This window comes from Siphateles boraxobius, unplaced genomic scaffold (genome assembly GCF_051911475.1).
Source record: "Siphateles boraxobius isolate OS27281-9 unplaced genomic scaffold, OSU_SipBor_1 48, whole genome shotgun sequence".
NCBI lineage: Eukaryota > Metazoa > Chordata > Actinopteri > Cypriniformes > Leuciscidae > Siphateles > Siphateles boraxobius.
Window position 1 is genome coordinate 1,502,782 of NW_027509119.1, and position 13,977 is coordinate 1,516,758.

General features: G+C 44.4%; 1 long non-coding RNA gene across 1 annotated transcript; it reads right to left on the reverse strand.

Moving 5' to 3' along the window:
- Positions 1-218: 218 nt before the first annotated feature.
- Positions 219-8,448, reverse strand: LOC143710844 (uncharacterized). Its single transcript, XR_013194657.1, has 4 exons — positions 8,098-8,448; positions 7,485-7,589; positions 7,188-7,343; positions 219-505 (listed from the first exon to the last, which is right to left on the reverse strand). It is a non-coding gene; the product is annotated as an uncharacterized LOC143710844 (long non-coding RNA).
- Positions 8,449-13,977: the final 5,529 nt, after the last annotated feature.

Genomic DNA, 13,977 nt, shown 5'->3' on the forward strand with positions numbered 1-13,977 from the left:
ACGAAGGTCTTACGGGTTTGGAACGGCATGAGGGTGAGTAATTACTGACAGAATTGTCATTTTTGGGGGAACTAACCTTTTAACTTGCTCATGAACTAATGGGCTGACAATTTTAAACAAGTGGCTTAGTTTCCCTTTTATTTTTCTATTAACTAATCTCATTCCACTGTCATAAACGAATGTAATCTAATGCCAAACATCATTAATCTTGCACATTTCATTACTCAAGAGATTTTTCAGAGATTGCAGTTTTGGTGGGAGTTTGTTCTGTCCCAAACCAAGCATCAGTGTTTTTCATGTCTTTTGTGTAATCCAAATTTAAAGCATAAGACAGACCTAAATAGATGCAAATTGCATGAGGCAGGTTCTGCAGATTATTACAATACCTCTCTCAACAATGATGGCAGAAGACACTGGGCAAAGGTAGAGAGAGAGGTTTTTCTTCGTCAATGACAGTCAGCAACCCAACAGATACTTGTGCCCAGGCTTCATCAACATCACAAACCTGAATGAAACCAAACAATAAAAATATTACAACAGGGAAAAGTGAAAAGGTATGATTAATTGTCAGTTATCTGCCCTGCATACATGTGTGTATTGCTCATGCATGAGCAGCCAGTTCCCTTTCAGTCGAGAACGTCAGACGTAGTCGACGGTCGACTGAATTGGGATATCGCTAGAGAGCCTGTCTTCTTCGAGTACTATTGAACGAGCCAATGTAATTGGCGTGCGTGATTCGCATCACACACTCCGCCCCCGCGGCGCGGGTATAAATACGGAAGTGGATGCACGCACTAGTTACCTTTCGCTTCGGAGCCGATCGTTTGATGTCTCTGAGAGTGCTGTTGTCTACAACGAGCGAGTGTGTCGGTGTTCTTCAGGAAGACTCTCCCAGTGCTGGTGTTCTACAGCGCGAGTGCAGCGGTGATCGCGAGCTTTGAGCTCTCAACTGCTGTTTTGACAGCAACAAATTTCTAAATGTTTGTGTGTGTTGATGGCTGGTTAGAGGGCGGAAAAGTGAGTGCTTCACTGTTTCAGTTCTCTGTTCAGTGTTGCCGCGGTCATTCCCCTGTGTGCTCCGGCACTGGTGACGGTCCTATTTTCTGAGAGAGCAACACGGGTGCGTTTGCATCTTTTTCAAGATGTCATTCCGCCCGTGCGTTTCTGGGTGCGGTCGTTCCCTGTCTCTCTCTGATGGTCACAACTGTTGTGTCACGTGTTTGGGCTTACAGCACGCTGAGACAGCTTTTGTGGACAGCTCATGTTTTCACTGTGGGAACATGACTGTCGCAGTGTTGAGGGCGAGTCTCGCCTTCGTTCGCGGAGAGCGAGTCCCCATTACCATGCCCCACCCTCGGGTGCTGTGTGGGATGGGTGACCGGAGGATAGTGTTGGATGTCCCGCCCGGTAACCATTCCCTGTGGGCTCCTCACTCCTCCCTTCCACTGCAACCACTGGAGCCTCCTGTGTTGTCTGCTGGTCCATCTGTAATGGGTGGGCCAGCGATTTCACTCGGGGCTCCCCTGGAGGACAGGACGCCGATTGCAGCATCGGAGGGTGAGCTGACTTCTAGAGATGATGACTCGGCTGCATTGTCTCCCTCCGGGAGTTCAATGTTGCCCGAGCCGGATCCAGAATTATCAGCTATGCTGAAACGGGCCGCCGAGGCTGCCGGGCTCGAGTGGAACCTCCACCGTGTCCCGTTCAGTCTCGGTTGTAATCTGGAGTTTGGTATCTTGGGGCGGGCCGCGCTGGTTCTCAGCTCGCCGCCCCAGTGCCTTTCTTTCCCGAAATGCATGGAGAGCTTATCAGGTGGTGAACAGCACCTTTCTCTGCCAGAAACTGCCTGAATAGCTTTTCCCCCTCAGTACCCTTGATGGAGGAACGGTGAAGGGTTGCGAGGTGTCCCTCCATTGGAGCGGTCTGTCGACACAGGTGCACCTGTGTCCGGCGGCCGCTGCCTTTTGGGGGGATCCTCGTCTCCCCCCTAGGGCCTGTGAGGTTTTGTCCGTTCCGACGGGCAGGGCTTACAAAGCCTGTGGACAAGCCGCTTCCTCTTGCATGCCATGGCGTTGCTGCAGGCTTGGGCACCCATGGCATGCACGAGGGTAATCCAGACCGTGCGCTCATAGGTGAGCACCGCATTGCATCCGACCTCACCCTCCGGGGTGCGGGTGTCGTAGCGTGCGTGATCGGTCTGGCGATGTCCACCTTCGTGGTCCAGTAGCGCCTTCGTTGGCTCAGCCTGGTTGGTATGGCGGATGCGGACAAGGTTCGGTTCCTGGTCTCCCCAATTTCCCAGGCTGGGCTGGTCGGCGACGCGGTGCAGAACTGCATCCAACAGTTCTCTGCCGCTCAAGCGCAGACGGAGGTCATCCGGCACATCCTGCCCCGGTGGCCAGCTGCTGCCTCCACCCGCCGCCGGTGGCAGCTCCTCCGCCTGCTCGTCGCCGTGGGCGTTCCCCGGCTGCCGCTCCTGCTGGCCCGCCGCAGCAGCCTCGACCCAGGCCTTAGCATGGAGCCGGCCGCAGTAGAGACGCCCAGTCCGCTCCAGGCGCTGCCAAGCCAGGTGGCAAGCGACAGCGAAAGCATTCCGGAGCGGGCCGCCCAGGAATGGAGGAGATGCTCTTGGAGTGGCACGATCACTCCCTCCCCCCGGGTGAGGGCCGGGTGGAGCCTTTTGTTTGTGTGTGTGTCTGTTCCGCCGCTGGCTCCCTAAAAAAAAAAAAAAAAAAAAAAGCGGAGCAAGCGGTACCCACACTTCAAAGAGAGAGCAATTTCATCTGTTCCTGGGTCCCAAGAGGGCCAGTCTGGCGGGTGTGACCCTGTATAGCCTTACACCCCTCAGCTCCCCCTTGGTCGCCAGCAGGCAGCTTGGTGCGTTCGAGGACCCGGTCATCCGCCTTCTCACGCGCCCCCTGCCGCTTGTGGAGACAGGTAAGTGTTGCACAGCACACTAACACCACTCTCTCTACTTTGCTGCCCCACCTCAGGCTCGGCTACCCCGCTCAAGTCAGTGATAGTCATCACATTAGGTGTTGAGCAGACGTGCTCCTGAAAATTCAGTGATATTCATCACACCGAGTGTTGAGCATTGCTCCTGACTTGTGCGTGCTTATCTTATCCTGCTGGCGAAGGATTTGATATAGCCGCTCCTCCAGCCGGTACGAAGGCCAGTTGTAAACTCGTTCTTCGTGCTACTAGGTGGTGGGTCGTGACCATCTTGGCCCAAGATTGGTCTGCAGCTTTGACCTGAAAGACATGTGCTTCAGATCTCTACCTCCTGCACCGCAGGCCATCCTGTGTGTTGCGTCTAAGGGTGGAGTATCAGTACAGTGTCCTTCCCCTCGAGTGCTCCAGAGCCCGTTGGGTCTTCAGGTCAACTGGAAGAGAGTAATCTCGCCCACGGGCTGAGTATCTCTTTTTTAGTTTTGGAGAGGTACTCGGTCCAACATGTCTCTCCAATGAGAATGTGTTCAGCTGGTGTTGAAGTGAGAAAGGGTCCCACTGAAAGAACTTTCAGAGGCTCCTGGGGTATATGGTAGTCGCAGCCTTTGGCTTCCTCCATATGTGACCGCTTCAGCGCTAGCTTCACGATCGAGTCCCGAGGTGACCGTGGCAGAGCAGCTCACCCTGTGTGACTATAGTTCATCCCGGTCTGCTGCCAAACCCTCTTCAACAGAGGGGCCATGTACAAAGGGCGTGTTTTAACGGGGGCCTGGGCGACCCCCGACTACACGGGCATTCGTGCCTCGAGTTGTTAGACATTGCGACCGTTGCGCAAGCTTCCCCTGCATGTCACAAACTCACCCGTCACCTCCTCCTTGGAGTCAGACGCTTCTGAGGGCGCCTTGTTCCACTCCTCCCGCTTACTCAATCGTGCCGCCATCGAGCCTCACGACAGTTATAGCCAGGGCAAGTGGAGACTCCATCCCCTGGGTCCGGCTGGGTCATGACCATTCCGGGGCCGCTCAGTTGCCCCCCCCGGTTTTATTTTTCCGCCAGTGTTTGGGTAAACCGAGCGGACTACCCTTGGACAAACACTGGGTCCCAGCTGCCCCAGGGGCCCGCAGAAATGCGTTTAACCCCAGTGAGCCTTCTAAAAGTGACTGCGACTCATGGTCGCCTTGCGCCTGCTCAAGTCAGTGAAATCATCACTCTTCATGTTGAGCAGAATTGCTCCTGAAACTCAGTGAAGTTCATCGCACTCAGGTGTTGAGCAGCAATGCTCCTGTAGCTCTGTGAGTTCATCACAGGTAGCTCAGTGAATTCGTCACACGCAGTGCTGAGCAGAAATGCTCCTGGTGCTCAGTGAAGTTCTTCGCACTCAAGTGTTGAGCAGAAATGCTCCTGCAGCTCAGTGAGTTTATCACACTCAGGTGTTGAGCAGTAATGCTCCTGAAGCTCAGTGAACTTGTCACACTCAAGTGCTGAGCAGAAATGCTCCTGTCGCTCAGTGAAGTTCTTCACACTCAAGTGTTGAGCAGAAATGCTCCTGAAGCTCGGTGAGTTTATCACACTAAGGTGTTGAGCAGGAATGCTCCTGAAGCTCAGTGAACTTGTCACACCCAAGTGCTGAGCAGAAAATGCTCCTGAAGCCCAGTGATCTTCACATGTTGTGTTGAGCAATGCTCCTGTCTTTTGCGCCCGTCGCTTGCACCTACGTGCCAAGTCAGGAGAGGAACAGGTCTTCATAGTTGCCCCTTATTGGCCCAACTAGACCTGGTTCCCATCAACAGCAAGACTTCCTGACTTCCCCTGAAAACTCTTCGGGGACGGGGCACGATGGCACACGCGTTCTTCCCCCGCGGATTCCGGGCGGTCTTACATCTGAACGCGGAGGTTCATGTGGCTATCACAAGAACATGTGATAGTTACCATCACTTCTGCGAGCACCCCCTAGAATTGGGTAGCGTGCTTACGCCTTTAGAAGTGGAACCTAGTCGTTGAGTGCGTCTTCTCTCCAGAGGAGATCCTGAAAGCTTTCGATCACTTCAGTGCTCTCTTTCCTGCAAAATGGGTTGCAATAGGCTGTTTTCCTTCACCCTCAAAATGATGTTGCCTCGGTGTTTAAACGACGCTCATCGTGTTGCAGAAGTATGCAGAAGCACGTTCTGATCGTCAGGTTCCTGAGGAGCAAGGTCTTGTAAATCCTTGTGTCCCTCTTTATCCTCTTGGGCCTTGTCCCTGGTGCGACTGCACTGCAGAGACCGCCCCTGAGCCACTGCAGGCAGTGAGTTAAAAATTCTGTTATATCAGTTCTCCTGCTCGCGTGGTCTCTACTAGAGGGTAGGGACTTGCTCGCTTTCGGTCAACGTATTGTGCCTGGAGTCTGGGCCGGCTAACTCTCACAAGTTGAGACCCCGGCTCGGATTGTGCCCAAGGTTCCTACCTCTCCCGTAATAGGAGCAGGTGGTGAGCCTGCAAGCGCTGCCCTGGAGGAGGCAGATCCAGCCCTGGCTTCTCTGTCCGTTCGCTTGGACGTGTACAGAATGCAAGTCATAGACCTCAGACCAGCTCTTCAAATATCTGTTGGAATTCAGCAGAGAGGGAAGGCTGTTTCCATGCAAAGTTGCACTTAGTGCTTGCCTTCATTTCGGCAAAGATCCGAGATGCAACATGTCCACTTAGGTGTTGAGCTCCTCTATGATGAGTGTAAAGTGCTCCGCCTGGGCGTTGACGATATGCTTTGCTAAAACAGATTCTAGAGTTGGGGGCTGGACGACACCTAGTTGAACCGCTGCCTCTCGTGGGCTCCCTTCTCATGAAGCCAGTTTCACCGTGAGCCCGGTTCAAGTGTCGGCTTGCTGCGCCATTCCCCTCCTATGGACTAGATACGTGCGCCTTTCTACTCCAGTTGAGTTCCCTTAAAATTGAACCCTGTTGAGTTCCTCCACACCCCTCCGACGTCGGACGTGCGGATTGCTGGTGTTAGGCCTACCACTCGTAAGCAGTGTGGAACCTGTGTTAGGCTGGGTCCATATGTTGCGGTCCCTTCGGTGACCCCATATGTGTATTCTTCCACGATACGGCTCCCTGCGGTGAGCCCGTGTCTTCCCTCGGCAGAGTCTCTCTGCCGTCACTGTCCGGTGTGTCTCCCCCCGTCTTAGGCTGGAGCCACCCCAGTGACATTCCATATGTTAGACTGCCCGGTTTCCGCCCAGTTCATATGTGTATTCTCCACATTACCTCCCTCTGGGTTGGATGTGGCTTCCGCAGCGTCCCTTCCTTCCAACGTACGGGGAACGCTTTCCCAGTGGTCCTGTAGGAACAGCAGTGACTTCCCTGGCCTAAGCCCTGTCCTTCCCCGCCTTAAGTTTGCGGGGGCATCAGGAGGCTTTGGTTTAGGCACTGGAAGGTGGCAGCGTTAGTGGCGTGTTCAATGGGTGATCCCAATTCAGTCGACCGTCGACTTCGTCTGACGTTCTCGACTGAAAGGGAACGTCCTGGTTGCGTATGCAACCCACCGTTCCCTGAAGGAGGGAGCGGAGGACGTAGTCCCCTTGCCACTACCGCTGGACCACCGCTGACCCCGGGTTACTCTCGGCTCCTCAGCGAAAAGCAACTAGTGCGTGCATCCACTTCCGTATTTATACCCGCGCCGCGGGGGCGGAGTGTGTGATGCGAATCACGCACGCCAATTACATTGGCTCGTTCAATAGTACTCGAAGAAGACAGGCTCTCTAGCGATATCCCAATTCAGTCCACCGTCGACTACGTCCTCCGTTCCCTCCTTCAGGGAACGGTGGGTTGCATACGCAACCAGGACGTTGTTATCCTTTGAACAAATCGATAAGATTTAGTAAATACAAAATATTATTTTTATATTATTTTATATAAATATTATTACAAAAAAGTGCTCATGTTGCTTCATGAAATGAGGTTAAACCACTGGAGTCACATGAGCTACTTTAATGATTTCTTTCATTGCTGCCTATTGAGGAACAGAAAGGACTCGGATTTTATTAAAAGTATCATAATTTTTTGATATGAAGATTAAAGAAAAGTGTCATTACCATTATGTCTTTAAGTGGAGAAGTGACTATTAAGATAACAGCCCACAGTTAAAGGGTTTATCAACAAAACCCCACAACACGTTAGACAACAGCTAGCCTAAATAGATTGTAAGCAAAACCATAATCAACTCAGAATAATAATAAAAAAAATTAAGGCTGCAGTAAACTCACCCCTGTATTAATTTGCTGCATAAGATCATCAAATTTCTCTCCAATGCTTCTTGAAGACTTGTGACAAAACGTGGTGTGTAGCGATCCACAGCACCATAAAGGTTACTCTGCAGTCTGCAGATCTGTGGTGACTATCCTGTCAAACTCTGCAAACACCTACAACACAGGCAAAAAAAATGCATGGGAAAGTGTGGAAATTTTTCAATGCATGGTCAGGCCTACAGGCCAATTCTAAAGCCAAACCTAAAAAGAATGTGGTTTCTCATGGTGGAAAAAGGGATATGAATAAGTTCTTACTTGTCTCTCTGTAAAAAGAGCTGGCCACTGCTCCATCTGCATCCACAATCTCACATTTTCACATTGAGAAGGTCTGGTCCATCTTTGATGCAATCAGAGGTTCCACTAGGGTAACATTACTTAACATTACTAAGTTTCTCATCTTGTTAAAAGATGGCTAATTTTATCAGCAGTGATAAAGCAGTTGAGTTTGAGTAAAGAAAATCACTTTTACAGTGCTTGCATAACATTCTTAATGTACTCAATTTAAAAATAAAAGTATAATGCTATTGTGAATTCATAAATACTGTCAAAAATCATCACAAATTTCATCTCTGCATAAACTGCAGGTTAACGTTACCTTTAACTGTAAATGTGCGCCATTTCACAAGATTTGTAACCTTAATAATTTATAAACCATGCCAACAGAGGAGAATGCATTAGTGAAAATGCATCAGTTTTACATTTGGGAACAATAAATAGCTTTTCAGGCATTCCAGGGACTGTTATGCCTGACCATATTCTTCAAGCTCCGAATATCACAATTATTTGGTACACATTAAGGAGATCAGTAAAGATTAGCGACAGAGTAAAAAAAAACATTCACACAAAAGTCGCAAGCTTGATTACTCACCTTATTATTATCTCATATTATTATTCCAAAAACGTAGCGAAGCTCCAGATAAAAACTGTAGGCAGTCGGTCAACGTCTTTCCACATCTTCAAAATTGGCGCTGAAAATACACACAGAATCTATCGCGCATGCTCTCACAAGTGCCGCTTCTTCTTCTTGGTTTTTTCTGCACATTAGGCACGCTTTAATGCACTGCTGCCTCTCATTGGTTTAGTAACGTCATTGCATCCTTTGTTGCTACTTGCTTGTTTCAAGTAAGCGTCACTCAAATTATTGAGTAACTTGTTATTTTCATCCTGCAATTGACTGTAACTCAACAAAACCTAGTAAGAAGCATGTATTTTATATAACTGAGTAAAGTTAACTAATATATGTGAGTCAGGAACGCTATTGGATTAACAGCCTGAATAATCATGTACTAATATCTGAATTAATAATTTAGTTATGTTTTTGTAGTCTTATTTGCAAAACTTTAATTATTTCACTAGCTTCTATGTCTTCAATTATATTTATATATATAATATACTCCCACCTGCACACTGGTATTTACCTTTTACCGGCTACAACTAAGTTGCGCGAGACTACAGCTAGCCGTCTAAAACACTATTTAGGTGAATTTAAACAATGGCTAAGTTGCTAAACGCATCTTGTTCACATGTAAGGGGCCTGTTCATGTTGGACAGACATTTTAATTGCATTTCGTGTCTGTTATGAGGCACAAAAACACTCTTTATGTAAATGCCCCTATAACTGCCGTTTTAGCTGAGTTGGAGCTCTGGGCATTTGCGGGAACAGCTCTGTGTTGCAAGCACCAATCCGTTTTTTTTTTTTTTTTTTCTATAGACATTACTCACAAAGGTGTAACGATCAAGATTAACTTAAAAATTGCCCGGAGTTCTCCTATAAATTAGGCTACTATACGACCTTGGTATTTGACCCCAAAAAAAACAGTAAGTTATTCGGCCGGAGATTTTTACCCTTTGTTTTGACCCACATTTACTGTAGGCTACATTGTGGGAGGGCATTTTAAACGTAGTATCCAAATTAAATTAGATTTAATGTACACTCTTATTTTACTCCTCACTTTTATATTAATGATATTATTAAGAAGGGTAAATTGTAAATAGCAATTGTGATTGTAAAAGTTTATCAGTGAAAGGGGATTGTCTGTACCACAGGAATACCTCTAGGCTATTCATGTATCTCCTATTAATTCAGAAACTTGATAGATTACATATGCAGGAATGCGCATGACATTTTTGATTGATAGACCAAACCCACATTATAATGTCACAGGAGGTGGAGAGTAGCGCCGGAAGTGAACTTCATATAAAGGTGCTTAAGAATAAACTGAGGATCCAGAGATTGTACATCTTTCATTCAGGCAATATGTCGACCTACAAGGTGAAGGTTTCTACTTATAGACAGATTATTGCTGAGAAAACGAACAGCATTTACCTGACGCTGATAGACTCAAAAAATCAGAGCAGTGACAGAATCCTGGTCAACAAATCCTATTTTGGTGGTTTTTTTTGGTTTAATAGGGTAAGTACTTTAAAGACTTGATTATTTTTATTTTAAGTTATTATTATTATTTTTTATTTTTTTCCCATTATTATATAGAATACATTATTGGTCAAAAGTTGGAAAACATTACTATTTTTTAAGTTTTTATTTTATTTTATCAACACATGGATGTGGGTAAGTTTCATTCAAAAAAGCAATATTATGAGCAAAAACTGAGTAAATCACGTGTTAAAATCTACATCTGCATCAGATTCAGAAACAGCCCTAAAGCTCGCCCTCGGTCGACATTTCATTCAGTAACATTAGGCCGTTTTGTTTTATATGCTGTTTAATGCTGTTGATGCGTTATTTTACATAAGCATTCATTCTAATATAGCTAAGATAGACATTTTCAACAATAAAAATGGCATTAAAACTAATTACTAATTACGCATCAAGTAAATGTTTGTTCATCATAGTTGCTTTTCACACCATTGTCTAAAACTCTCGAAATCGGATATAATTAGTTAACTGTAGGCTATAGGCTACACTCAATTTCAAAATATTTAGAAGGAAAAAGTCTGCCTATAGAGAGACAGTGCTCTCTGAATAACGATCTATTTTTCATGTAAAGTGTGGGCTATAGGCTAATTAATAGGCTATCGTTTGTTATCAACTTATTATTTGACAACATATTATTTGTTATTTGTATCATTCAATGCTATATATATATATATGTGTGTGTGTGTGTGTGTGTGTGTGTGTGTGTGTGTGTGTGTGTGTGTGTGTGTGTGTGTGTGTGTGTGTGTGTGTGTGTGTGTGTTTTTTCATTAGAACGTTAATCTCAAGGGATTTAATTTGCATTTCAAAGCGCGCAGCACATTTACATATTTAAAAAAAATCTCTGGTTAAACACTGGATGATCGTTCCTATGTAATTTTATAATTCCTTTTGCGTGGAATAAATATATTCCATAGACAAGGACTTTCCGACTGTCCGACACAATCGCGATCATAATGTAGCAGGCTACCCCAGAGTGCAGTCAGGACGATGGGGCGGGGCTACACATTGGGCCCACCCCCAATTTAATTGGTTTATAATACAGCAATGAGCAATCTCATTGGTTGTAGACGATTCAGGCCTGAGCATGACAGTCCTTTATGTAGCCTACTTTTTTGTGACTGATTTGGTCGTATTAAATCAATATTAAATGCTAACTTTAAATGTAGGCCCTATCTTATTATCGGTTTACCATGGTAAATTAAGTACAGATATATTGGCTAATGTCTTATTGCTACTTAAAACACAGAATAGATGAAGTTATGGTTTAAAAACGAACGCTTGGTGACTCCACCTCAGTGTAAGGCTGATAGAGCTGTCATTCACTTGGCTTCTTCAAATTTCAAGATCGGTAGATCAGTTCAAACACGGGATTTTACACAAATTATGACAATTCACTGTATTAAAGACATCGGACAAAACCGAACGCAAGCAGCTGATTTTAAATTCTGAAGTACGACCGTTTTTTGTTGTTGATTTATTTATTTATTTTTTACGAGATTTGTTGTCGAAGGCTTGCATTAAAGTGCAAATAAAATGTTAAATGCAAACACATGTTTCCTTGTTTACCATAATAAAATACGAGGGCCTATATTGGTTCTGTAAAGCCCTATGTTATAGTTTTTAAAGATTCAAGTTTTCTAATAGGCCTAAGTGTGTCAACCGGTTAACAACGACTTGAACCGGTTAACGACTCGGTGACTGTGACATCAGGTCCAATTATTTATCACCCCCGCATTGCGTTCATGTTTCAATCTGCGTATGTACGGGATGAAAATAGTTTCAAATATTAACACTCACTATAGGCCAGCGGCGGAGCCAGACGATGTAAACATTCGGGGCTTAGCCCAAACCTAGGGGGTCCAGGGGCATACTCCCCCGAGGAGATTCTTTTTCCCATTACGTCAGCTAAATGCACTATTTTCAGGCTGTTTGAGATAATAGAATGCCTAAAAATCTATACACTATCTGGGAAAATTATGATAGTTAGGCCTACTCAGTAAAAATAAAAATAAATAAAAAATCACCCAGTAGAGCCTAACCTATTTTGTATTTAATTGTTCTCCAGCCCTTTTAGACTGGGGCCAAAATGCCACCATAACTCGCTGATAATAATTTAAGACTCATGTGTGCAATACAAGTTCCAAAGACCTGTGTCTTATTATTAAATATGTATACTTTTTGTTCAGAATTGCTGCATTAGATATAGATGATATTGTGTAATATGTTACAGTAAAATAATGATGCGTTGTCCAAAAAGCTTACATATAAAATTGTGGACAGAGATATTAATTTAATTGGCAATACTCTGCTGCTACCATTTATTCATTATTACTGTTCACCATAACAATTCCTTTAATTATGTAAATACTAATACGTTTATTACATTATTACAGGCGCATCTCAACAATTTTGAATATTGTTGAAAGGGTCATTGTGCTGCACCACCAGAACAAAACTGACAGATTAAATTCTCAGGAAACCTTTGCAGGTGTTTTGAGTTGATTAGCTGATTAGAGATCTTGTCAGGTCGTATAAAAAATTGTTTGTTCTAAAATTCTAATACATTTTTAGATAGGTGTACTGGAGTTTTGATTTCCATGAGCTTTAAGCCCTTATCATCAAGATTAAAACAATAAAAGGCTTGAAATATTTTACTTTTTATGTAATGAATGTAGAATATATTAAAGATTTACTTTTTAAAATAAAGTATGGGGGGGGAAATAACTTATTGACGATATTGATGCATCTGTACTTGGAATTGTTGTCATCACTTAACTCAAGTGTTACAACAGCGGATTCACATGTGACACTTGTCCGTGGTTTGTCTGACGCTGCTTCTGAATCTCTCTCCGCACTGTGAGGTTTACTGTTAGTGTTCCGTATAAAAAACTTTGTAATGTCCATAATAACTTCAGCCGGTTAGCCAGTAAGCTCGCTACGACGCCTACAACAGCCCGCCAGCGGCCAGCCCCTGATGACAACGGCGAAGAAGAACATTTATATTCTTCTTCGTTTGTAGCCTATATTGGCAGTTGGCAAACAAGCTGAGTGATGCGCGATGCATTAGGCCTACCGTCCGCCACCACGCACGGTAATAGAGCTTTTGTTTCATTTTTTGCCGCTCCAGTCAGAAAGACTGAGAGGAAATGAAACAAAGTTGAAATTATTAAACCTAAAAGATTCGGGGCTTTTGACAAAACATTCGGGGCTTAAGCCCAATTATTACTACTATTGCTAGTTTTGATATTATGTTCTGGTTATCAGTGTCAAAAAATTGTTTATAGGCCTAGACCTTATGATTGAAAAGTTACTAGAATAACTGTGAGGTAACACTTTACTTGAAGGGGTGTGCATAAGACTGACATGACACCTTCATAACCATGACATGACACATGTCATGAATATGAAGTAGGGTTTATGCATGTTTATGACAACTGTCATTAAGTGTCATTCGCTCAATTATGACACTTTTAATGCAAAATATGACATTGTTTAAGATGGCTTTGTTATGACATCTTGACATAAACCATAGCATCATAACCTGTCAGTGTCTTTGTCATAACAACTTGACATTAAATTAAGTTAAACTGTCATGTGGTTGGTTTTGACATTGGCTGTCATGAGGCCATTATAACTGTGTCATGAATATTTTTCGTGACCTCAACTACAGTGGTAAAAATTGAATTTGTCATTAAAAAGTTATAATGGCTTCATGACAGCCAATCTCAAAACCAACCACCTGACAGTTTAATGTAATGTTAACCAATAAAGCTAAGTGGTTTCTTAAGTTTGATAATTAATCTGCTATGTCATGTTTATGACAGGTTGTGTTATCTTATTAATGTCAAGTTGTCATGACAAAGACACTGACAGGTTATGATGTATTGGTTTATGTCAAGGTGTCATAACAAAGACATATCAAACAATGTCATATTTGCATTAAAAATGTCATAATTGAGCGAATGGCACTTAATGACAGTTGTCATAAACATGCATAAAACCTCCTTCATATTCATAACATGTGTCATGTCATGATTATGAAGGTGTCATGTTAGTCTTATGCACACCCCTTCAAGTAAAGTGTTACCAAATGGGAGTGCAACATTGGACAGTAGGTGGCGCTAGAGGGTTTGAGATAGACACCCCAAACGTCCTATGGTTAATAATGAAACTGCCCTCTATATGTCTGCCAAATTTCATAAGTTTCCCGCAAGCTGTGCTTGGCCCCTAATAAATAACAAACATTACATTGTCAGAGGATGAATGATGGGTATTTATTGAAAGAGTTTCAAATATTCAATAGGTGCGCTT